The sequence below is a fragment of the Triticum aestivum genome, chromosome 4B (assembly GCF_018294505.1).
Source record: "Triticum aestivum cultivar Chinese Spring chromosome 4B, IWGSC CS RefSeq v2.1, whole genome shotgun sequence".
In the NCBI taxonomy this organism is placed as follows: Eukaryota; Viridiplantae; Streptophyta; class Magnoliopsida; order Poales; family Poaceae; genus Triticum; species Triticum aestivum.
This window is the reverse complement of record NC_057804.1, coordinates 217,764,610-217,788,391: the sequence shown is the minus strand read 5'-3', so window position 1 is coordinate 217,788,391 and position 23,782 is coordinate 217,764,610.

Sequence of the window (23,782 nt, the reverse complement as noted above, 5' to 3'; positions counted from 1 at the left end):
CTGAAACTGTTTCAACTTTCAATTTTGTCATGTTGGTTCCCACTAATCCATGAGCCATATGTTTATGATGCCCTGATGTTATTTGCTCTTTTTTATGTGTACTTTGATGCCATGCCCTTGGTTGCTATGTTTACTTGATGTAGCTTGTCTCTTTCTTGATCTCAAGTTGCCATCATATTAACTCTGCTCATGTATATGCTCCTGTGTTATAAAGTTGCTTTTTGCATTGATCATATTGGTTTAACCTTGATGCCTATGAACCTGAACCTTAATGATATTTAAAGCATGTCATCTGTAAATAAAGTGCATGTCAACTGTATGCTCATATATTTCCTGTAGCATGTTGTTTTGATGATTGCAAAGTGCCTACTTGCTGTTTTGTGCAGATTATTGTTATAACTTGTTTGGAGTATATGTGTTGCACCGTTGCTCCGTTTTGAGCATGCTTTAAATGAAACTTGCTTGATTTTGCATGTAGTTTTATCTTATCATATTTCATCCATGTTTTGAGAGTGTTTGCTTGATGTTTGGATGCATTTTGCTTCAATGCCATGCTTAACTTATTTTGCACATATCTTCTAGGCCGTAGCTCCAAACTAGATGAACTTTATTTGTAACTTGACTAGAATTTCGTGCAGATCATCTTGGTCCATCTTAAGTTTCTGTTTAACAACTTGAACATAAATCTTATTTAGTTCTGGACCAATTTCGAAATTTGCATATGAGGACTTACCGTATTTGTTATATGTTGTTTCCGGCCTCATTTATACTTGCTTTGATGTGTTGTTCTTGTTTGCATCATCTCTTGCCATGAGTAGCGTCATATAGCCTTGTCATGCATCATGCTTGGATGTGCATCATGTCACGTTTATGTGTTGTTTGTTTATCTTGTTGTTTGCTTCTTTCCTGTTGTGCTTCTTCTCGATAGTTCGTGTTTCGTTGCGATCGTGAGGAATCGTTCGTTTACGCTTGGTTTGTCTTCGCCCGTTCATCTTCTTCATGGACTTGTTCTTCTTCCTAGCGGGACTTCAGGCAAGATGACCGTTACCCTAGATCTCACTACTATCATTGCTATGCTACTTGTTTCGTTCTATCGCTATGTTGCGCTACCTATCACTTGCTCTTTAAGCCTCCCAAATTGCCATGTCAACCTCTAACCTTTTCACCCTTCCTAGCAAACCGTTGCTTGGCTATGTTACGACTTTGCTCAGCCCCTCTTATAGCGTTGTTAGTTGCAGGTGAAGTCGAAGATTTCACCCTTTGAAGATGGACATGATTATGTTGGGATATCACAATATCTCTTATTTAATTAATGCATCTATATACTTGGTAAAGGGTGGAAGGCTCGGCCTTATGCCTGGTGTTTTGTTCCACTCTTGCCGCCTTAGTTTCTGTCATACCGGTGTTATGTTCCTTTATTTTGCGTTCCTTACGCGGCCGGGTGTATGGGAATCCCTTGACAGTTCGCTTTGTATAAAACTCCTCCAGCAAGGCCCAACTTTGGTTTTACATTTTCCTAACAACCTATAACATTACCTTGGGGTTGCAAACCCGAGTGTCATCTTTATTTTAACCCCCCCCCCCTGCGCTAGTTCTTCTCTAAGTGTTGGTCCGAACCGAGCAGCCTGCGGGGCCACCTCGGGGAAACTTGAGGGTTGGTTTTACTCATAGCTTGACTCATCCAGTGTGCCCTGAGAACGAGATATGTGCAGCTCCTATCAGGATTTGTCGGCACATTCGGGCGGTCTTGCTGGTATTGTTTTAGCATTGTCGAAATGTCTTGTAACCATGATTCCGAGATTGATCGGGTCTTCCCGGGAGAAGGAATATCCTTCGTTGGTCGTGAGAGCTTATAATGGGCAAAGTTGGGACACCCCTGCAGGGTATAAACTTTTGAAAGCCATGCCTGCGGTTATGTGGTAGATGGGAACTTGTTAATGTTCGATTGTAGAGAACTTGACACCAGATTCGAATTAAAATGCATCAACCGCATGTGTAGCCATGATGGTCTCTTCTCGGCGGAGTCCGGGAGTTGAACACGGTTTTGGTTATGTATGAACGTAAGTAGTTTCAGAATCACTTCTTGATCACTTCTAGGTTCTCGACCATTGCGTTGCTTATCTTCTCGGTCTTATTTACGTATGGTAGCCACCATATATGCTTAGACATTGCTGCAACCTCACCACTTATCCTTTCCATACCTATTATGCTCTGCTAGTCTTGATACCCATGGTAATGGGATTGCTGAGTCCTCATGGATCATAGATTACTACAACAACAGTTGCAGGTACAGGTAATGCGATGATCATGCCGCGAGAGCGATGTTACTTGTTTTGGAGTTCTTCTTTCGCTTCTTCTTCGATCAGGGGATAGGTTCCAGGTCGGCAGCCTGGGCTAGCAGGGTGGATGTTGTTTGAGTTTCTGTTTGTGTTTCATCCGTAGTCGGATGATGCTCTTATGTATGATGTTGTTGTATTCGTGTGGCATTGTATGCCTCTTGTATGTATCCCCAACTATTATGTAATGGTACGATGTAATGATATCCACCTTGCAAAAGCGTCTCCAATATGCGCTTCTATCCTTGGTGGGACCTTTGAGTTTCTTCAGGATATGGTCGCATATCGGGCGTGACACCCAAGGTTCAATTTAATTGCTTCGCGTTTCCCAATCATGTCGGACCCAGCCCTCAAGGCTGGTGGGTGGCTTCCTCTATCATAGAGGAGGGTATCATGAAGCTCCGGGAGGCAAGATACCTGACCACGGAAATCCCCTACAGGCTCCCTGCTCAAGGGCAGGTAATTCCCACTCCTAGATCTGGCAGGTAATTCATCTCCCACTTCCTCCGAGGGCTAGGGTTGGATCTTCATACCTTCGTTCAAGGGCTCATGTTCTATTACGGGCTAGATTTCCACGATCTAGCTCCGGACTCCTTTCTTCACATCTCGGCGTTCATTATCGTGTGCGAGGCCTTCCTCTGTATTCCCCCACACTTTGGCTTGTTGCTCAAGACCTTTAATGTGAAGCCAAAGGTAGTCGACGGGAAACAAGCAGAGTGGTTTTACAGAAAGGCTCCTTCACAGAAACTTCCAACCTATGGCAGCGGGAGTGGTTTTACATCATTGAACCCCGCGGTACCAAGTGGGCAGCTACACCTACATTCTGATCTAGCTATCCGTTATAGCTTGCATGATGGTTCAGTAAGGGGCTGGACTGGGGATCAATTGATGAAGTGCAGACGCTGCAAAGCCGCATTCAGAGCCTCATTGAAAAGGACACCGGTCTTATCAACATAATCCAAGTAATGCTAGTCCGGCGGGTCCTACCGTGCCAGCGACGGCATCTCCGGATGTGGGAGTTCAATCCTGAAGGACCACGAACCCTTCAGCACTTCTTCGGCACGACCCTCAGAGGAATGTGGAAATTATTGTTCGGGACACGAAAATAGTGGCCGGATACTACAAAGGACATCGGCCTTTACTACAACCATTCGGATACCTTGGTAAGCACTCGACTCCTGAACATAGCTTAGTTAAATTTCTCATCACAATATACTGAGAAAACCATACTCGGCCAGGGCTGGATAAAGAAGGCGGAGAGAATTAGGTGTTTGGCCCCTCTTCCCGAAGACTCAGCTGATCTGGTGTTAACAATGATGCTGGATCCAACACCATATCAAGTGCCGGCAAAGGAAGACAAGGGGGAGAGCAAGAAGGCCCAGGGTGGCGCCCATTCTAGAGGTACACCAGACACCTCGTCCGGGGAGATTGGAACTCCCTCTTCGAAGATGAAAGGGAAGGAGAAATTGACATATTTTCTCCCCATGGGAAGAAGAGGACCGCCTCCGAGGACTTAAAGATAAAGGCTTCTAAGCGAGGGAAGATATCCCTGTCAAGGGGTTCTGGTTTGGGAGGCGACGTTGTCACGCAGTTCCTCCATAAGGACAAGCCCTTAGCTGAATCATAAGTGAACAAGGGTGTTTTAAACATACCCCGTTCTTTCCTGGTTGCAAGGGTAATATTTAAAATATATGTTTGCAGTCCAGCATGCAGCTTCCCCAACAGTCCTCCTCCTCCGGGGATCTTCTTCTGGAGATGATGGAGAACGAGACGCCTCCACAGATCTCCCCGCCCAATAGGGTAGACGACCCCGAGGTGTCATCCCAGAGGATCTCTCCCGATCAACAAGCGGTGTGAGGGACAATGAAGATTAGGCCCGAAGTTCACACTTCGGTCGTCCAAGGTCCGGGGTGTGCGGCCCCTACGGGGACCAATAATAAAGGCCCCGGACTATTCAATTTATAGCTAAAGACAACTCTAAGGTCGAGTAAACATATTCCTTTGAAGGGAGTCCGTACCCCTTCAACTGATTCCAGGGATCCGGAGGCGCCGGATACATTGATGGACATATTGCGACATGCGCTCGTCTCAGAGGAACATTGTACCTTGATGGGTACGGTGGTTGAGAGGATTCTGTCCGCAAAAAGTGGATTGAATGAAGCCTTTACGGGCCTGCTAAGAGGCTTCGACGTACGTAATGTAATATTTTCAGTTGTTCTATAAATGCATAATGTGCCTGTGTATAGAAAGTAGCCCCTGAGACTCTGATTGGCGTCCAAAGGGAGGCAATCAGAGGATCCAGAAATATATGCCCAGGAAATAATCTGACTAATTGGAACATAGGCTGTTACATCCCTGGCGACTGCCCAAGTTACAGAGGTTGTAGATCTGAAGCAGAAACTTGATGTGGCGGATGATGACATCACACTTATTAACAGGTGGCTCGACGAGGCGCAAGGTATGTTTTAGGGGCAGTCAGTATATGCAAGTACTATAATATGAGCATGACGCTGAGAATTGTATACTGAGATATGCATAACTGCAGATAGTGCCGCCGCAGTTGAGACCCTTCGGGCTGAGCTTGCCCGGGCCAAGGAGCAAGCCAGGATGAGTAATGCGGCTAGCGAAAAGGCAGCTGCTGAATTAAAGGCCGAACAGGCTACTCGGCACCAGTGCAAGGAGAGAATATCTACTATGGCGCTTGAGCAAAAGGATGCCACTAGCCGATGCAAATTTCTTGAGAAAGATAACAAAACTAGAGCGGCCGATCTTGACAAGGCCTTACAAGAGGCGAGGGAAGCACGGTCCGAGTCTAGAGCGGCTCGGGAGGAGATCCGACAAGCTGGGGAGATCGCGACTGGTAAGCCCTTCTTATTACAAACTAAACTCGGCGATCTGAAGTATGCCCCGCTTAATCAAATGTGGAGTTCTCCAGACACATTTTTGGACTTGCCGAAGAGTGTCTCCGATGCGACGCAGTTTTTCCAAGCGCAAGAAGGACATGCGACGGAAAAGCTTTTCTGGTCAAAATTCAGCATGCCAAAGTGCTCGCTGTTGCTGAAAAGACTGATGGCCCAGTGGGCCGAGCTCCACAAGATATCCGGATCTGCCATGAAGGACGTTGTGGTCCGGCTGTGGCCGACTGAGACAATTCCAAAATAGTTATTTCGGTTTGTCGTAGCAACTGGTTGATGCGGCGCCGCGTATCGACACAGTTAAGCGGTCAACATGCATAGAACGTGCACAGGTGGCCCTTGCCCGCGTCAAGACGTATTGGGCGAAGATGAAGGCCACCAATATTGCAGCGAAAAGTCCACCCAAGGGCAAGGACCATCACATGCGTGAGCATTATTTTGAGGATGTCCTAGAGGGTGCCCGCTTGATAGAGGGTCAGTGCTCGAAAGATATTATGTTTGAGTGAAGTGTACCAAAATTTTAAAAACAATATTATGATATATTAGGGCTATGTTTGTTATACTTTTGTCTAAAAAGTATTTGGTGCCTCCTGTGCGGTCGTTTTTTGTATAATCTGAAAGTTTACCAATCGTCGGCTTCTGCCCCCTCGCATATAACGCGGGGGTGTTTGGAAAAGCACTTGATCACTCTTGACCCAATGTCTTGGTCCATTAAGGAGGTGTCAATGCGGCGAACCAGACAATCAGACTATAGGGCTTTAACACTTTCACTTAGCCATAGGAGTTTGACGTTGGGTCTATGATATAGCCCCTAGTATGTACGCGGTTATCCGGATACGGTGCATTTACATACGTGACCAGAAGAACGGTCCTTCGTGCAATACGGAAGGAATCACGAAGATTCCGGTTAGTCATCGAGTGGTTGACCAGTTCTCGCTGCATCATGACAGTCAGTTTTCGGCTTTCTCTACTGAGTTGCTCATTTGGACTAACCAGGACACAATTGCAGTAGCTCTCCCTTTACTACCCTAGCCGATAGAGCAGAACGTAAGGTAGTAAGCACAGGAGCCGGGCAACCCAACTATTGACCAAAGACATGATTCGGAGCTGATGCATATAAGGCCAAACTCGTGATGGCGAAGTGTGCTATAAAGCTATTCGGACTTGTCGGCAACTCATATGTTGCCATATCGAGCCCCTGGCAATATATGCCGAGATGCGTTTGTGAAATAACCATAGAAGCAAAATTCAGTTCTTTGAGAAAAGCAAATACTGAATACATGTTATGTTTACTAGCATCTGAATGATACGTCAAGCGCGATCTTTACAGATTATAACACAACTACCAAGGCTATTTGACATGTTGGGGATCGAAAGCTGAGAAAAAGGGCACTTTACAGGTTTGAAATAAAGAGTGCGGTCTATAAATAACATTTGGACCTCCTGTCGCACGTCTGCGCTACCTTGCCTTGGTTAAAGGACTTCTCAGCAAATATAGTCACCTGTGGTAAAAGATAAAAAATGGTTAGAAAAAGAAAAAGACTATGAGAGTCCAGATAGTGCTATAGGTCTGTCCGCATTGTGCCTCCGCTGGTGACCAGGGTATTTTAAGTGTATAATTATGTGCATGGGACAGACTTCGCGGCTATATGGGGCGGATGGCGGAGGCTGAACTGCTAATTCAGCTCTGATATTGATTGGTCCTGTCTAATGGAGACCGGCGGCTTGATGGCCAATGAAATGTGCGGCTTGATGGCCAACGAAATGTGCGGCTTGATAAGGCGGCTTTGTACTCCGGCCGCAGTAGCCGTAGTGTGTTCCTTTGTACAGAGGGAGCATTCCGTATTTCCTTTTATCGTGATGGTGCCGCATGGACTGGGAATCTTAAGTTGGAGATAGGTGTAATGTGGGACCGCATAAAAGCGAGCAAAAGCGATACGCCCGAGTAGTGCATGGTAGCTACTACGGAGCGGGACAATATCGAAGGTCAAGCCTTCGCTTCGAAAGTTGTTAGGCGAGTCAAAAACGACTTCCAATGTAATCGAGCCTATGCGGTGAGCTTCTACGCCAGATATTGTTCCCTTGAAGGTAGTTGTGGTGGGCCTTATTCTTGAAGGATCAATGCCCATTTTGCAGACAGTGTCTTGCTAGAGTAGATTAAGGCTACTGCCGCTATCCAGGACTTTCATGAGATGGAACCCATTGAGAATTGGATCGAGGATGAGAGCTGCTAGACCTTCATGAAGGATACTGGATGGGTGGTCCTGGCAATCAAAAGTGATCGGGCGGGCCGCCCATTGGCTTAATTTTGGGGCGGCTGGCTCTATGGCACTTGTTTCTCGTAGCGCGCGCTTGCAATACTCTGTAGGGATGTGCGTCACGTATACCATGTTGACTATCTTTACTTCGGGGGGGGTTGCTTCTGACCCCCGGTGTTCGGCTGGCGAGTCTCTTCGTCATCGCTGTCACTGGGCGGCCCCTTCACCTTGTGTTCGGCATTAAGCTTGCCGACTTGTTTAAAAACCCAACAGCTCATGTTGGTGTGATTGGCTGGTTTAATGGGGGTGCCATGAATCTAGCAGGGCCGATCCACTATCTTGTCTAAATTGGATGGTCCGTCTGTGTTTGCCTTGAATTGCTTTTTCCGTTAACCGGGTTTGGAACCACTGAATCCGGTGTTGACTACCGTGTCTTGCGTCCCTTCATTGTTATTGCGACGCTTGTGTTTATTGTGTCGTGGCTTGCCGTTGCCATCTTGAACTTTGGAAGTACCCGGATCAATGGTGATGTTGCTTCTACGAGCGAGCCAGCTGTCTTCTCCCGTGCAAAAATGGGTCATGAAAGTGGTAAGGGCAGCCATGGATCTTGGTTTTTCTTGACCAAGGTGGCAGGTGAGCCACTCATCTCGGATGCTACCTTTAAAGGCCGCGAGGGCTTCGGCGTCCGGACAATCAACAATTTGGTTCTTTTTGATTAAGAACCTAGTCCAGAGCTTCCTGGCAGACTCCCCGGGCTGCTGGATGATGTGACTTAGGTCATCGGTGTCCGGAGGCCGAACATATGTACCTTGGAAGTTATTGCGGAAGGCGTCTTCCAAATCATACCCGCCGCCGACGGAGTTCTCAGGGAGGCTATTCAGCCAGTGCCACACTGGCCCCTTTAGTTTAAGTGGGAGATATTTGATGGCGTGGATGTCATCACCGCGGGCCATGTAGATATGGAGGAGGAAATCTTAAATCCATATTGCAGGTTCTGTTGTTCCATCGTATGATTCGATATTCATGGGTCTAAACCTTTCTGGGAATTGGTGTTCCATTACATCATCAGTGAAGCAAAGGGGGAGTGCGGCGCCTCTATGTCGGGCCACTCGCGACGTAGCTCAGATGGAGTTCGTCTGCGGTGCTCTGCCCGGGCGTGGTTGTGTTTTTCATGTCCGGCTAGATGGCCGTCGTTACGTGTCCAGGCACGTCCCCATGATATGTAGATCGATCTGGTCTGACCTGCTCTGTTGTCTAGGTCCTACCACAGGTCATATGTATGACCCCGAGCTGTTATGTCTCTGCCCTTACCGCGAGGTATGGGCTGGTGTTCGGCTTGAGTTGCCGCTTTGTCCCAGCCACGTGGTGGTTGGTCAGCCACATTATGCACTGGTAGTATGGGCTCTAGTGCCTCGTCATCGAACTGGGGTAACAATTTGCACTTCGGGCAACTTTTGGTTGGGCGCTCGAGGCCGTATTATTCGGCTGCTAGAACATTACTCCGTCTATCGTTGAGCAGATCTTGATCAGCTCGAAGCTGCTGCTGCTTATTTTTTAGGATCTTTGCAGTGGCTATTAGCTGGCGCTTAAAGCGCTCCTGCTTGAGAGGCTCCTCAGGAATGATAAAATCCTCATTGCCGAGGCTCACCTCATTCTCAGAGAGCGGAAGGTAGTTAGTATCCTCTGAGTCTTCATTCATGGCATGTTCATTGGGGCTAACTCACCCATCTTCCCGTTCATCCTGCTCGGAGGTTGGCAGAACAAAGTCTTTGTTGTCTACAGCATCGTCCGGAGTATTATTTTCTCCTGTGCCGGTATTGCTATTTTTTCCACGGCGTGGTTTAGAGCGGAGCTGCCGACGTTGGCGCTTTGGCTGTATCTCGGGAGTATTATCCATGACTGGATCCTTTTCATTGTCGCCATTGTTCTCTTTGGGTGTATCCACCATGTATACGTCATACGAGGAGGTGGCTGTCCAGCGCCCTATAACCGGTGGTTTTTGTGCCTCCTCCGCTCCGGCATCATTGCCCATACCGTTAATGTCTTCGGAGCCGTAATTGAGCATGTCGGTTAAGTCTTCGACAGTGGCTATGAAGTGGGTGGTGGGTGGGAAGGGGAATTCTCCATCATCAGCTTCCAATCCAAACCGGATATAGTTCGGATGAGAGTCCCCTGATAACGAGAGGGCTTTTAATGAGTTTAGCACATCGCCTAAAGGAGAATGCCGGAAGATGTCTGCAGAGCTGAATTCAATGATCGGCGCCTGACCAAGTTCGATGGGCGCGGATGCACGCGGTTCAGAACCTATGGCCGGAGACGAATCCAAGGTTCCGGTGACACATGCCCTGCTCAAGGTTGGATCTGTGTGCGGCTCTAACGCCGCTGAGTCTACGGCTTCCGCGGTGGGTTTGAGCTTCCCGTCCTCGGACGGCGCAATCTGCTCCCGATCCAGGGCCAGAGCAGTTACATGCGCTATCTCCTGGGCACAGTCCGATGACAGATTTAGGTGATGTTCATCGTGGTGGCAGTGAGCGGCTGCCATGGGCTCAAATCCGTCGAAGATCAAGTCTCCGCGGATATCGACAACGTGATTCAAGCTTCCAAACCTGTCCTGATGGCCAAGGGCGTAGCTGTCGATCTACTCTAAATGGCCAAGCGAATTGGCCCGCAGTGTGAAGCTGCCGAATACGAAGATCTGTCCAGGGAGGAAAACCTCCCCTTGGACTGCATTGTTGTAGATGATTGACGGAGCCATCAAACTTTTTGGAGATGATGCAACGGAACTCTGAATGAAAACACCAATGTCGGTGTCAAAACTGGCGGATCTCGGGTAGGGGGTCTTGAACTGTGTGTCTATGTTTGATGGTAACAGGAGGCGGGGGACACGATGTTTACCCAGGTTCGGGCCCTCTCTATGGAGGTAATAACCTACTTCCTGCTTGATTGATCTTGATGAATATGAGTATTACAAGAGTTGATCTACCACGAGATCTTAATGGCTAAAACCCTAGAAGTCTAGCCTGTATGATTATTATTGCCTTTACGGACTTAGCCATCCGGTTTATATAGACATCGGAGGGGACTAGGGTTGTACAAGGCCGGTTACAGAGAAAGGAATCTTCATATCTGGTCTCCAAGCTTACCTTCTACGCCAAGGAGAGTCCCATCCGGACACGGGAGAGAGTCTTCTCTCTTGTATCTTCACGGCCCAACAGTCCGGCCCACGCTACATAGTTCGGCCGTCCGAGGACCCCTTAATCCAGGACTCCCTCAGTGGGCCCTAAGATACCTCTCCATCAAAAGGAGTGGCAAATCCTAGTCTTGATCCATGCCAACTCAACAGACACCCTCGGACATACCTGTAGAGCACCTTTATAGTCACCCATTTATGTTGCGATGTTTGGTACATGCAAGGTTATCGTCCTGTGTCAGTGAGTTGCATGATCTCATGGTCATAGGAACATATATACTTGACATGCAGAAAACGATATCAATAAACTTGATACGATCATATGGTACATTTATAGTTTGTGTCTTGTCCATCACATCATTCTGCTAATGATGTGATCCCGTTACCAAATGACAACTCACGTCGATGCCTAGGAAACCATAGCCATCTTTGATCAACGAGCTAGTCTAGTAGAGGCTCACTAGGGACATGTTGTTGTCTATGTATCCACACATGTATCTGAGTTTCCGATCAATACAATTCTAGCATGGATAATGAACGATTATAAAGAAGAGGGAAATATGACAATTACCAATTTATTATTGCCTCTAGGGCATATTTCATAGGGCCTCCTATGGGCCGTCGGATAGATGGGTCTTCAACGGGCCGTAGAGTCAGTGGGCATCGAGTCATCGGATGAGTGGGTACACATGGGCCGTAAACAGGCGTAGTTGGTAACGGGCCACGATGGTACCGGGCCCTTAGCAGGCCGGAAGACAGCAAAGGCTCATTTCTGTCATAGGCCAGAATATAGGACTGGCTGGAAAGGGCGCAACGGGTTAACAGGCCACAAGCTGGCCGATTCTAACGACGGGCCGATTCTAACCACGGGCCGAATTTGGCCCATTAGGAGAACAGGCCAGTAATGGGCCGGAAGTAATTGAGGGCCGGAAAGGAGCCCAAGAATGTATGGCCGTTAGTAGTGTCGGTGTCAAAACCGGCGGATCCCAGGTAGGGGGTCCCGAACTGTGCGTTTAAGGCTAATGGTAACAGGAGGCGGGGGACATGATGTTTACCTAGGTTCGGGCCCTCTCTATGGAGGTAATACCCTACTTCCTGCTTGATTCTTCTTGATGATATGAGTATTACAAGAGTTGATCTACCACGAGATCGTAGAGACTAAACCCTAGAAGCTAGCCTATGATTATGATTGTTGTTGTCCTATGGACTAAACCCTCCGGTTTCTATAGACACCGGAGGGGGCTAGGGTTACACAGAGTCGGTTATAGAGAAGGGAATCTACATATCCGAATTGCCAAGCTTGCCTTGCACGCAAAGGATAGTCCCACCCGGACACAGCATGAAGTCTTCAATCTTGTAGCTTCATAGTCCAATAGTCCGGCATAAGCATATAGTCCGGCTGTCCGAGGATGCCCTAATGCTGGACTCCCTCAGTAGCCCCTGAACCAGGCTTCAATGACGATGAATCCGGCGCGCAGATTGTCTTTGGCATTGCAAGTCGGGTTCCTTCTCTGAATACTCCAAAAAAGATCTTGAACACAAGAATCGTGTCAGGCTCTGCAAAACAAATTCCACATACCACCGTAGAGAGCACAATATTCCACAAGTATAATCTGCTGACAACTTTCCCATAGCACGACATCATGTCGTGGCCAGGTCATTATATGAACCACTTTCCCAACCTGCTACTGCACATCTTACGAGGCAGTTTTATTGGCACGTCTTGTCGAAGCAGAGATCGTGTCCCCTTATCACGGGATTCTCATCAATACGGGTGTAGGTAACCCAACGGCGCCACTAGCACGGCGCTTGGGGAATAAGCGAGTTTCTTGGGCAAGTGGGGAGGCGCACGACCCCTGCGGCCTTTATAAGGAATCAAGGATTCCCCTTTCTCACCCACGCCTTCTTCTTCCTCTGCTCACCCATTCTCGAGCTCCAACGCCCAAGCTTTCACCTTCTCCGCGAAATCATTCTGAACATGTACGGAGCGGGAGGCAAGTGGATGGCCTCATCCGTCATGAAGGAGGACATCAAGAAGCTCCGGGAGGCCGGATACTTGTCCGCAGACATCGCGCATCAGCTTCCGGTCGAAGGGCATATCATCCCTACCCCAAAACCCCAGGAAAGGGTAGTATTCCTCTCTCATTTCATCCGCGGGCTGGGATTCCCCCTCCACCCGTTCGTCCGCGGACAAATGTTCTACTACGGGCTGGACTTCCATGATTCGGCCCCCAACTTTATCCTCAACATCTCAGCATTTATCGTCATGTGCGAGGCCTTCCTCCGCATCACGCCCCACTTCGGCCTATGGCTGAAGACCTTCAACGTGAAGCCAACGGTGGTGGGCGGCCAACAAGCGGAGTGCGGAGGCGCGATGGTGGGCAAGATGGCCAATGTCACCTGGCATGAAGGCTCCTTTGTGGAGACTGTGAAGGGGTGGCAATCGGGGTGGTTCTACATCACCGAGCCGCGCAACACCAACTGAGCAGCGACCCTCGAATTTCAATCCGGCGTCCCCATGCGGCTCACCTCCTGGAAAGAGAAGGGCTTAGCCTGGGGCTGAGTAGAAGAACTGACCGGACTTCAGACCTACGTCCAAAATATGATAGGAAAGAAGATCAAGCTCGTCAATGTGGTTCAGGTCATGCTCCTCCGCCGGATTCTCCCGTGTCAGACAAGGGTTTGCAATTTGTGGGAGTTCGACCCGGCCGAACACCAGACGCTGCAAGAGCTCTTCGGCACGACACACGAAGACGTTTGGAAGGTGCTCTTCAAGGCCAACAAGGTACCACCACCCATAACCGAAGATCGCGGACTCAACGCGAAACGCCGAGCCAATCCGGTGAGTTTTCATATTCTACAAGATATACCTTTTACCAGCACATCCGCGGGAGGAATCTAAGCCTCCATGCCATTTTTACAGGCCTGGGTAGCGATAGCGGAGCAGATTGACTGTCCGGCTCCGCTACCTGAAGATCCAGAATCACCTCTTCTAATGAAGATGCTTCTTCCCGCGCCCTATGAGGTGCCGGAGAAGAAGGCTAAGAAGACGGCCGCGGGGACCAGAGAAGGTCTCTGGCGCAAGATTGCATCAGACGTGACGTCCGAAGACACCAATATGCACTCCTCCATCGAAGACGAGGAGGAGGAGGAAATCCACCCCCCCCCCCACCGGGGGGAGAAAGAAGAGGAAGGCTGTCCCACATGGGGAGGCTGAGGTGTCCAAGAAGGGAAAAACATTCCTTCTGGACAACTCCACCGCAGCCACCAACAACTGCGAGGAGTGGGAGCCCAAGGACAAGCCCCTGGCTAAGTCGTAAGTATCCAGACACAATAGTACTTCCGGTATGTTTGCTTTATCGCTTCTTATTATGTTGAACGTGCACCTGCAGTCTGTCCAAATCCCACATCGATGTATCCTCCTATTCGGAGGGGTCTCTGGACCCGTCGGGATGAACAACGATTCGCTTTTGACAACCTCCTCGCCCAAGCCTGCGGACGACCCCGAGGTGTTGTCTCGAAGGATACCGGGCCAAGGGGAGACAGTTCCGGAGACGCCCCTAGACGAAATCCCAGTCACCGGGCACATAGGGGGGGAGACCCCCATGGACTCTGATAATGGTGGCCACAGCCAGTTTGGCCCTCGGCCGAAAACGGCTCCGGAAACCCAAGTGGTTCCGAATTCAGGCAGGCAGCCTCTCTCTAAGGAGGGTGAGCCGCCTGTACTGATGACGTCTGTCCATCCAGAGGCACCGGACAACTTGCTGGAAGCGCTTCGCAACGCTTCCATTAATCAAGAACACTGTACTCTTATGAGTACGGTGATTGAGATGGTCCGGTCCGCCAAAAGCGGATTGACCGAAGCCTGCGCCAGCCTTTTAACAGGCTTTGAGGTAAGTAAGAAAATTGCAAGAGAATATCACAGTATAGACAGTAGCCCCTGATGCTCTGTTTGGTGTTCGGAAAGAAAAGCCGAACAGAGGATCAAATAATGTTCGCAGGAGTCTAACAGAAGATGTCTATGTGAATAAGCAGGCATCACTGCTGGCCGCTGCCGCTCGTACTACGGAGGTCTCTTGTGGGGACCCCGACTCATAAGTTGTGATCACCAAAAGCACGTGTATAGTGATCCCAGAGATCAATGCTCACTGAACACACATAAGCTAAATAACAAGAGGCTTACATCCATACATACCATATTACACAAGTAGGACCGTTATGGTCAAGTCTTGAGTATAACATTGCAGCGGAAATCTTCGTCGATAACTTGGACCTGTGCCATCTGCCTTAACCCTACAGGCATTCTGACTGGGAAGCATCCTAGCTCGCATGTTCGTCATCAAAGTATTATTCATCATATCCTGTTCTTTCATGCCTGGTCAATAAAATAACCAGTGGCAAGCCAATGAGTACTTTGAATGTACTCGGAAGCAACCCATGTTTTTGTTCAAGATACATCAATGCATGATATAGGTAATTTTTTGCAGAAAGCTAGTTTTGAGTGCAATGACATGTTCAACAACTTGTAAGACACGCATCAGGAGAATTCAAGTATCCATGAGGTCAGGTTACAGATATCGACATAAATAGAGTGGGCATCAACCCAACTCAATCTTGTCAAGTCCCTTGACTTGACCCCAGTAGATCTTCCCACTTATCCAAACACACACACACACACTGGTTTGTAAACATGTGGACGTAGCCCAAGAGCGGTTACCCAACTGTCCTTGACCGTGGACACCGCTATTCGAATAGTTTTACACTCTGCAGAGGTTGCACACTTTACCCACAAGATCCGGGGAACTTCCGTGATACCTCAAGTACCCGGGGTAAGCACGCGATAACTACCTTTCCCTAGATGACACTAACATGGAGTCCACTCGTTGCTCCGTATCCTCACGATGTACATCATACGAGACTCACTCAAGATCGTAACATCCGAGAGGGGACACAACGGTGTATCTAGTGCCCTGTGAATACAGTCATGGCCGCCCTACCTGGCACGACCCCGTCCCGAGAGAGCGCACGAACAACTCTCCCGTCACTAGTAATGCGGGCCCCAAGCTAGTATCGGTCTAGGTAATCAATAATGCCCTTTCCCATATAAGGGTTGAGTGGTTGCGCATGTAAGGTTGGAATAACGGTCGCAACTTAAACCAATCCGTTTTGAAAACAACACACACTTGCCTCGGTACACCACTTCGTCATCAAGTGGTTACCCATCTCATCATCTCCCTCGGGCATAAGTGGCACCCGACGGGGTTTTTGAAAAAGACTTTTGAAAACACTTTGTCTCCTTCATCATGCATATTCCCGTCCCTTTTTGCGTAGCATCTACTTTAGCATCCTATCTACTCCCACCGGCATAACCCTCATAAGGAGGTAGGGTCATGCACAATGCAAGTATCAATGAGGAAGTACGGTGGCAAACCATCAGAGTGGTTACCACCCCATCATGATTCCGTTGCAACAACAATATGGTGCTAGATGACATGCATAAAAAGGGTTTCATAGACATGGTCAAAGGGCTGCTTGCCTGTTTTAACAAAGTCTTCGAGGTCTATAGATATCTCTGGTCCCACTCCGAGCATTTCGTCTACTTCGTCAACTATCGTCGAAAACAACCATAATAAGCAACACAACAAGGCAAAATAAAAGTGCTCTAAAAATATGAGTTGGACTTTTCTAGGATACCTCTGGTCATATGAGGGGTGACCAAAGTGGTTTCATTAGGATTTGATCAATGGACATCTCTGAACATTTCAATATGATGGAATCAAGGGGTTTGATGGATCCACAAGTTGTAAACAGAATGCCATTTTATAAAAATGAGTAAAAATACCCATTAATTCAGGGATGATTTTTGAAACATTTAGAAATTGGTTTCACTGGATTTGGAGTTGAAATGAATATAATATGGATTTTTGAAGTGGACTTATGTGGATAAATGACCTTTTTAAAAGGTTCAGTGAAAACCAAGGACAACAAAAATGTCCACTGTGGCCTCTTAAATAGGACTTGATTTATGGAGTCTCTGAAAATTTGAATCATCAAATTTGCACCTGAAATGAGGGCTCTAGAAAAGTTTGAATCTTGTTGAAAAAGAAAAAGAAAATGGAAATACCTAATGGGCCTAATTCCGGCGGCGGCAGCGCGCACTGGACGGGATTTAACGGTGAGGCGCAACTGGGCCGGCCCAGCGGCTCGGCCACGCGGCGACATGGCAACGTCGAAGGCGTCTTTGCTAAAGCCGTCTCCACTTAAACGGGCGGGGCCCGCCCACTGGGTCGCTGACGAGAGGGGCTCGGTGCTTAGGTCGTCTCCTACCTCCTGCTCGAACAGAGTAGAGGCAGGGGAGGTGAGGCCGAGCGGGCGCCGGCGTTCTCCCCGGCGGTACCGGCCACCTCCGGCGATGCTCGGCGTACCGGTGGGTCCAGCATGACCAGGCACGCCCATCCAGGTGCTTCACGCCTGCGGGGGAGCCCGGGAAGAGAAGGAGCTTCGGGTGCGGCGGACCGAGGTGTCGTCGAGGATGGACTTTACGCCACGGCCTCTGGGGCGTGTAAATGGAGAGCGGGAGAGCTCCGTGGTGGTTCCGGTGATGCAATGACCCCCATAGGTGGAGAGGAGGGGGCTCGGAAGACGAGGATTTAAGCAATGGCCGGCGGCTCGGCTCCGGCCATGGACGAGGTTGGAGGGCACGGGAGGGGGTGCGAATTGGTCCAGGGGATGCACTGGAGAGAGAGAGAAAGCAAAGGGGATCCAGAGGGAGGTCAGGGGCGGCTTTATATGGCGAGGCCGTGTCTCACCATGGACATGGCCTACGGGCACCCGCGGAAATGGCCGCAGTGGCCATGGGAGGAGGCTCGGGGCTGTCTGCGGTGCTTGTGGGCGTGGTCCAACTCGAGGGAGAAGGAGAGAGAGAGAGCAGGGAGTGGCAGAGTGTCGCGCATGTGGGCTCGGCCATTGGGGCTCTCGGGCGGCTCTGGCGCGCGTGCGAGGGGTCAGCAGGAGGGAGAAGGAGGAGGGGGACCAGGCCGTGGTGTGTCGCGGACGCCGAGGCGCATCGTCGGGCGCGCTGGGGAGGCCCGAGGTGGCCGGAGGCGGTTGGAAGGGGGCGGCTACAGTGCGGGAGCACACTGTAGCGCACTCCAGAGCGTGCCTTTGGCTGCCATGGCATTGTTTAAGGGGAAGGGGCATGCCCACTCATGTCTAGTAGCCCTGGAGAGGGGCATTGGATGCCCTGGAGATCCACTAGAGTGAGGAGGGAGGTGAGAAAGGAGAAGAATGCTGTTGTCCAGAAGGGTAAATGGGGTTGTTTCACCCTTCAATTATTGAGTTGAGGCCAGGGAAGAGTTAATGGAGGTAGAGGAGGACTTGAAGGGGCTGTGGTAAAAAGTGGAGGCCATGGAGAAGAGTGTAAGTGGTCAAAACAGGGGTTCTAGTAAAATGGCAGAAGGTGTTTGTTGCTGGTTTGGGCAAGAAGATGAACTCCTCTTGTCATGAGGCTTGACAGGGTCAAATGGAATGAGATAATAATAGGTTCCACCAAGGTTGAGTCCATTTGGGCAAAGTTGCCAATGCAACTTTTGTAAACCCTAGAAGTTAGCAGAAATGAACTTGTGTAGATCTAGTTGAGAAAATCACTTCTCCTTGATGCACCACTTGGTGTAGTGGCCTCATTTGGTCATGTGAATATGCTCACCAAGGTTGGGGTCAAGGAGAGAAAGTTGGTAGTACAAAGTTGTTCAAATTTGGTTCTGGACAGGAAGGGTTTTGAGGCACTTTGATCAATTTAACTTGTTCTCCAACTTGTGCCATTTGGTCTAGATGAGTTATTAGACCATTTGAGCATGTTCACAAGGTTTGATAGCATTTGGACATGTTTGGAAATGTAAAGTTGCTCAAACTTCAAAATGGACAGAAATGGTTTTGAGGGGATTTCATGGGGTTATGCTATTCTCCATGACATGATACTTGTCAAGATCATCAAACAAGTCATATGTGACATGATAGAATTTTCTTGGAATTTTTAGGGAATATTTCCTTTGTAAATATTTCAAAAGCTTGGAATATCCAGAAAGGGTTTTTGAGGGATTTGACCAATATTTTGAACATGACCATGTGTTGAAACTCTTATATATGGACAATATATGTCCACTGAGTTTCCCTAGGTTTTTGTCAAATATTTTTGAAACAATAAAATGATTTTCCCTATTAAAGACCATTTCTGGCCTTAAGAAAAAGCTTATAAATAAAATAGGAAACTAACTTTTAAAATTATATTTTTGTGGTTTGTGGGTATCCTATATCTAATAGGAGTCAAACATATTTTTGGAAAGATTTTTACTGCCCTTAATTAATTACTTGCAATGCAAACCTCAATTCAGGGGTTTTTGAAAAACTAATTTTTGAAAATACTATTTGGACAAATTATTTTTGCAAGAAATTATTTTTATGTCCTATACACATGGCATGATCATTGGTTCAAGAGTTTGGAGCAAGGAGATGAAGTATAGGAGTTGGAAGATTTATTTGATTTTTAGAGCACTTGCAAACAACAGACAAAAACCAATCAAGGCAAGGTCCAAAACACTCAAAAGTTTTTGTCAGACCACATTTTATCATGATTTATTAGCTCAAGTGTTGTGGCATGAAAATCAGGGTGTGACAGACCTACCCCCCTTACAAGAATATCGTCCCCGAGATTCCCAAACTAGGCGTGGAAAGGAGTATGTAAACTTGGATCTGGGGTAGTCTTCACGTCCTCATACTGCTCCTCCTTCCGAGCGGTGCTCCTTTGATCCTTGAAGTACTTGATGGTGCGACCTCGTGTATAATGTTCTACTTGGTCCAGGTTGCTACTGTGTAGCTCACGGTAGGTTAGATTGGGCTAGGGGTCGATGGCTCGGTGGTCAATGCCCTCATAGAGATCGGGCAAGTTAGGAAATTGGAAACACTTCTGGGGTTGTGATGCATGGAAAGCATTGTGCACATCAGGTAACTCAGGTGGCAACTCCAGCTGGTAACTGTCTTCTCTTCGTCTCGTAGTGATCTCAGAGGGGTTGTTAAATCTTGGAGTGATCTTGAAGAGGGCCGATGAATCTTGGTGTGGGTCTCCTTGTCATGGAAATGCTTGGTTCCTTAGTGAGGGAGTCCTGGATTAGGGGGTGTCCGGATGGCCGGACTATGACCTTCGGCCGGACTCCCGGACTATGAAGATACAAGATTGAAGACTCCATCCCGTGTCCGGATGGGACTTTCCTTGGCGTGGAAGGCAAGCTTGGCGATACGATATGAAGATCTCCCCCCATTATAACCGACTCTGTGTAACCCTAGCCCTCTCCGGTGTCTATATAAACCGGAGAGTTTTAGTTCGTAGGACAAAGAACAATCATACCATAGGCTAGCTTCTAGGGTTTAGCCTCTCTGATCTCGTGGTAGATCCACTCTTGTACTATCCATATCATCAATATTAATCAAGCAGGAGTAGGGTTTTACCTCCATCGAGAGGGCCCGAACCTGGGTAAAAACACCGTGTCCCTTGTCTCCTGTTACCATCCGCCTAGACGCACAGTTCGGGACCCCCTATCCGAGATCCGCCGGTTTTGACACCGACATTGGTGCTTTCATTGAGAGTTCCTCTATGTCGTTACCGTCAGGAAGGATGCCGCACCCCGTCTTTAAAGACGGCGCTGTTGCTAAAGGAGCTTTGGCTGTCGGCCAAACTCTCCGGCTAGGCAGGTTTTTGATGACCGCCTGCTCGGCCGCCGCGCGGACGATGACTTCTCGGGCCATCGAAAGCAATCTCCACATCAACTCGGAGCTTGCCGAGCAGTTAGATCCGAGGGAGCTCTCTTCCCTGAACAAGCTCTTGGATCGCATTGCTGCCCTGGGAGTCGCTACAGATTACAGCCAGATTGGGCTTAAACCCGATCAGAGAGAGATCGACTCTCCCCAGGTTGCCCACCATGTTGAAGTGGTGGAAGAATAATGCGGCGAATCTTCACCCGCCCTAAGGACTAGATGTGTCCGGATTCCCGACCCCTCCAAGCCGGACACCCGCGGAGGGGAGGATGTCGCCCAAGCCCTGAACCTAAAGTCAGGTAGCAGGCCCGATTCATTGACTCATGTCCAAGAAAGCAAGCTTCCGAATTCGGAAACTTCTTGGCCTCTGAATCTTATATTGGGCAAGGTTCCATATTTAAATCCACCTACCCACCCAACTATAAGGGATTTATCCCAAATACGGCAAGAGCCCGAGGAAACAGTACACCACTATTGGGCCAGATTCCTCCTGGTTATGAACAGGATAAAGGACTGCCGTGAGAAAGAAGCAATTTCATTCTTCTGTAACAACTGCACGGGGATCGGAATCCTCAACGCCATAAGTCGCCGTGAAATTACACGCTTCGCCGACTTGACATCCATAGTACGAAACTACTGTGCGACAGAAAGCGTTCGGAAAACCGAAGATAAATTCTGGGACAATCCGGCCCTGAATACAACACGAGTCGGAAACAAAAGGGCGCATTATCGCCAGGCATCTGAGCCAAACATCAAAAAACAGAAACCCTCTATAGGGTATGGGACCGTACTGGAGGGATGGCTTAGTGGACCCTTTACAATCCATAGTTCAGGGGAAGTCACACTAAGTCACAGCCTTAGAGCATGTTGGATACTCCGGAAGGTGGCCAGAAGTGGCGAGGAGCTTCTAACTCCAGAACCCGAAGAACACCTCCCCAGAAACGCCAATACGGTGTCGAAAGTCTTCGAGACCTTCGCATCAAACAATGCGAGGAAACGAACGCTCTGCAACCTTACCAAAGTCTACCAAGTAGCAACAATAAACCCATGGAGTGACACGGCTATTATCTTTAATGCCAGTGACGAACCTAAATTCCGGACAGCCCGAGCACCAGCCGCATTGGTCCTCAGTCCAATAGTGGATGGCTTCCGACTTACAAAGGTACTCATGGACGGCGGCAGCGGACTTAACCTCATCTACGAGGAAACCCTGCGAAAAATGGAAATAGACTGGAGCCGCATTGAGCGAAGCAACACAACCTCTAGAGGAATAATACCAAGCCGGGAAGTGTGCTGTTTAGGAAAAATCACACTGGATGTGGTGTTCGGCACGCCGGATAATTACAGATCCGAGGAGGTCATGTTCCAAGTGACCCCGTTCAGCAGCGGATACCACGCTCTGCTAGGGCGAGAAGCATTTACAATTTTTCAAGCCATACCCCATTATGGGTACATGAAGCTCAAAATGCCTGGACCCAACGGAATCATCACTCTTGCAAGTGATCCAGACACAACACTCCATGCCAAAAACAAGACAGCCGCACTGGCCCTGGAGGCATTATCCGAAGCCCTAGCGGCCGAGGAACTAATTGCATTGCGCTCCATGGTTAACAGGGACGATGTGATACTAGATAAGAGATCCAAGTCCACCTCTTTCAAACCAGCTGACGAAATAGTCAAATTCCAAGTCCATCCAACGGACCCCACAAAAACGGCCTCCATCGGGGCACAACTAAAACCCGATGTAGACGCCGCACTCAGAGAATTCCTGCGAGAAAATTGGGACACTTTCGCCTGGCACCCTTCAGACATGCCAGGAATCCCACGCAGGCTGGCTGAGCACAGCCCAAACATCCTAAAAGGGTTTAAGCCCGTTAAGCAGACTCTACGGCATTTCTCCGAACCCAAGAGACAAGCCATGGGAGAGGAGCTAGCAAAATTGCTGGAAGCCAGATTCATCAGAGATATAAAACATCCGGACTGGCTAGCAAACCTGGTGATGGTACCAAAGAAGGACAAATCTTGGCGCCTATGTGTTGATTTCAAAGACCGAAATAAGGCCTGCCCAAAGGATCCTTTCCCACTCCCCCGAATTGATCAAATCATCGACGCCACCACAGGACACGACTCATTGTGTTTCCTCGATGCATACTCTGGCTACCACCAAATCAAGATGACAGAGTCAAACCAAGCCGCAACGGCATTCATCACCCCATTCGGCCCATTCTGCTTCAACATGATGCCCTTTGGGCTAAAAAATGTCAGCGCAACATATCAGCGCATGATTCAGACATGTCTGGCCAACCAGATCGGCAAAATAGTTGAAGCATACGTAGATGACATGGTCGTCAAAACCAAACACGTCGATACTCTAGTAGATGACTTGAGGCTCACGTTCGACAATCTCTGAACATATGACATTAATCTCAACCCGGACAAATGCATTTTCGGTGTACCAGCCGGAAAGCTCTCGGGCTTCATCGCATCCGGTAGAGGAATTGAAGCAAACCCAGCCAAGATCCGAGCTCTGTCACAATTGGATACCCCAAAAGACCTCAAACAAATACAAAAATTGACAGGATGCGTGGCGGCTCTAAGCTGCTTTATATCCCTCTTAGGAGAAAAGGCATTACCCCTCTATCGCCTCCTGCGGCGCATCGAACACTTCGAGTGGACAGATGTCGCCACGGCTGGACTCAAAGAAATAAAAGCCATACTGGCATCAAATCCGGTCCTGGCCGCGCCCAACACAGGCGAACCAATGCTGTTATACATCGCGGCAACCCATCAAGTTGTAAGCGCTGTGCTCGTCGTCAAACGAGAAACGGACGGACACAAGTTCCCTCTCCAAAAACCAGTTTACTACGTGTCCACTGTCCTAACTCCATGCAAGTCACGGTACCCGCATTATCAAAAGATAGTATACGCGGTGTTCATGGCATCCCGGAAGCTGCAACACTATTTTCAAGAGTGTTCAATAACAGTGGCATCCGTAGTACCTCTTAATGATATTATAAACAACCGCGACGCAATGGGCCGGATTGCCAAATGGGCCATCGAGCTCCTATCGTTCAACATAACTTACAAGCCAAGGCGAGCTATTAAGTCGCAGGTTTTGGCCGACTTCATCGCCGAATGGACCGAAGCCGAGCTCCCTAAAGAGTATGGCGCATACTCCAACTGGATTATGCACTTCGACGACTCCAAAATGTTGGCCGGCCTGGGGGCTGGCATCGTTCTGACGTCCCCAACCGGAGATACAGTCCAATATGTACT